Source organism: Herpailurus yagouaroundi, unplaced genomic scaffold, assembly GCF_014898765.1.
Source record: "Herpailurus yagouaroundi ecotype Mexico unplaced genomic scaffold, PumYag 28, whole genome shotgun sequence".
NCBI lineage: Eukaryota > Metazoa > Chordata > Mammalia > Carnivora > Felidae > Herpailurus > Herpailurus yagouaroundi.
In genome coordinates this window covers 13,411,986-13,414,634 of record NW_024412376.1, presented here as the reverse complement: position 1 = coordinate 13,414,634, position 2,649 = coordinate 13,411,986, and the positions used below count along the sequence as shown (strand labels likewise).

The 2,649-nt window shown below is 47.9% G+C and overlaps 1 long non-coding RNA gene across 1 annotated transcript; it reads left to right on the top strand.

The window, feature by feature from the left end:
- The first annotated feature begins 230 nt into the window (after nucleotides 1-230).
- Nucleotides 231-1,774, top strand: LOC121026904 (uncharacterized). Its single transcript, XR_005788488.1, has 4 exons — nucleotides 231-328; nucleotides 843-944; nucleotides 1,421-1,542; nucleotides 1,649-1,774. It is a non-coding gene; the product is annotated as an uncharacterized LOC121026904 (long non-coding RNA).
- The last annotated feature ends 875 nt before the right edge of the window (nucleotides 1,775-2,649 follow it).

Genomic DNA, 2,649 nt, shown 5'->3' with positions numbered 1-2,649 from the left:
GAAATCCAAAAGGGAAAGGAAACAGGCTAAGATCCATGGGGAACAATGTCTATTTCTTAATCTGTCTCCTGCCCCAAATAGCTCTGCTCTCCTCCCCCATTTGTGTTTATGTGTCTGTTTCTTTCCCTGGCAGCAGATGCCACCAGGCCTTAAAGTAGGTCACAGAGGACGGTGATGAGCCGACACAGGCCCTCAGGCCATGTCCTCCCCTGACCTCACTCCCAGGTTCCTGGGTCTGGAGACCCACATAAGCCTGTGCTCTCCAAGGCATCCTGACAGAGTCCATGCTCCCTAGAACCACAGCGAGTCAGTGTTCCTCCTTCCAGTTGTGAGTGGGCAGGGGGCCTGTTCAGAACTGGCAGCAGAGGGGACAGCACTGAGTTGGGCTGTAGCCCTCCCCGCCTCATCCTGCCCCTGCCCTTTCATCCCCTCCAACCGCAGCCCTGCTTTACCGCCCTCAGGGATGCCCATTCTTCCCAGGGCAGCCAGAGAGCCCCATGTCCCTGCTGTTTACCCTGAGAAGCACTGGGGTCCCTTTCACATAGACCCACAGGTTCCAAACCAGGGCTCCTAGCATGTACCAGGGGCAGCAGTGGTGGGATGGGTAGAGTGCACAAATTAGAGTCAGGAAACCAGATTTCAAACCCCAGTCACCTGAGGCACAGGCCAGTGAGAGCGTGCCCAGAATAACCTAGCTGGGAAGCCACAGGTTACAGGCCTGCAAAGACCCACTGCACACCCCAAGCCACATGTGCCTGCCTCCCTCACAGCCCAGCCTCCCATCCCTCCTTGGGACCCTCTCTGCCCGGCATCCGGTCCTCATGGTGTCTTTCTCTCTACAGGTTCTTTCAGAGCATGGCTATGGCTGATCACTACTGACATCCAGGAGATACAAACTACTGGGAGGATTACCACCAGCAGTACCTGAGCAAGAACCCCAATGGGTACTGTGGCCTTGGGGGCACTGGAGTCCTGTCTGCTCTGTGTTATGGGCTCAGAATTTATATGCTGGAACCCTGGCCTCCAGTGTGGCTGTTATTTGGTGATGGGTCCCACTAAGTAAGGCTAGTAATTACAAGTAATAGTAAAGAACTGATTAAGGTTAAATGAGGTAAAAAGGTTAAAAGAGTGGAGCCTTGATGTGGTACGATTAGTGTTTTTTAAAATGTTTGCTTTTGAGAGAGAGTATGTGAGAGGAGGAGAGCAGAGGATATGAAGCGGGCTCTGCACTGACAGCAGTGAGCCTGAGGAAGGGCTCGAGCTCATGAACCATGAGATCATGACAGCCAAAGTCAATGCTCAACCAACTGAGCACCCCAGGTGCCCCAGTATTAGTGTTTTTATGAGAAGAGACACTGGAATATGTGCTCCTGCTCTCTCCCTTTTCTCTCTCTGAATCTCTCCCTCTCTCCATAAACAGTCACTGAGGAACGCCAGCTGAGGACACTGTGAGAAGTTGGCCATGTGCAAGCCAGGAAGAGGGCCCTCACCAGGAACAGAATAATCTGGCACCTTGATCTCAGACTTCTAGCCTCTAAAACTGTGAGAAAATAGATTTCTGTTGCATAAGCCACCCAGTCTGTGGCATTTTGTTATGGCGGCCTGAACAGAATAATACAGTATTAACAGAAATCATTTACCCCCACAGGGCTGGCCCTTGAGATCACAGCAGAAACGCTTTCAACAAACTGGGCAAGTCTTTTGTGGTTCACATCAGTGGCTTTTCGAAGTGTACAAAGTATAAAATCGTTTTTAAAAGTCTGATTTAAAAGTATAATTTATATTTATTTAGTAATTTCACTTTTTTAAGGTGTATGGTATTAAGAATCCTGACAAATACAGGGGCACCTAGGTGGCTCAGTAGGCTGTGTGCGCGACTCCTGATTTCAGCTCAGGTCAAGATCTCGTGGTTCATGAGTTCGAGCCCAACATCGGGCTCTGCACTGACAGCACAGAACCTGCTTGAGATTCTCTCCCTCTCCTCCCTTCCCAGACTCTCTCTCTCTCTTTCTCTCACAAAATAAAGAAATAAAACTTAAAAAAAAAAAATTAAGAATCCTGGGCGCCTGGGTGGCTCAGTCAGTTAAGCATCAGACTTCGGCTCAGGTCATGATCTGACATGCTGACAGCTCAGAGCCTGGAGCCTGCTTCAGATTCAGTGTCTCCCTCTCTCTCTGTCCCTACCTTACTTGCACCCTGTCTCTCTCTCAAAATAAATAAACACTAAAAAAAATTTTTTTAAGTTAAGAATCCTGACAAATATAAATGTCTGTGTAATCACTACCATGATGCAGACATAGAAACTTCCTACCCGCCCCCCCAAATGTTTCCCATGCTCCTGGGAACCCATCCTCTTCCCCAAACCTCAGCTCCTGGCAACAACTGATGTATTCTTTGTGCCTGTTGTTTGTCTTTTTAGAATGCCATCTAAATGGCATCATACTGAATGCAGTTGCTTTTCTACCTAGCATAATGTATTTGAGATTCGTGTTGCTGCGTGTATCTATATTTGTTCCTCCATGGTTGAAGAGTAGTGCTTTTGTCTGGATGTACCACTGTTTATCCATTCACCCAATGATGGACATGTAGGTTGTTACCAGTTTTTAGCAATTATGAATAAAGTCACTATAAACATTGTGAGATTTTAGT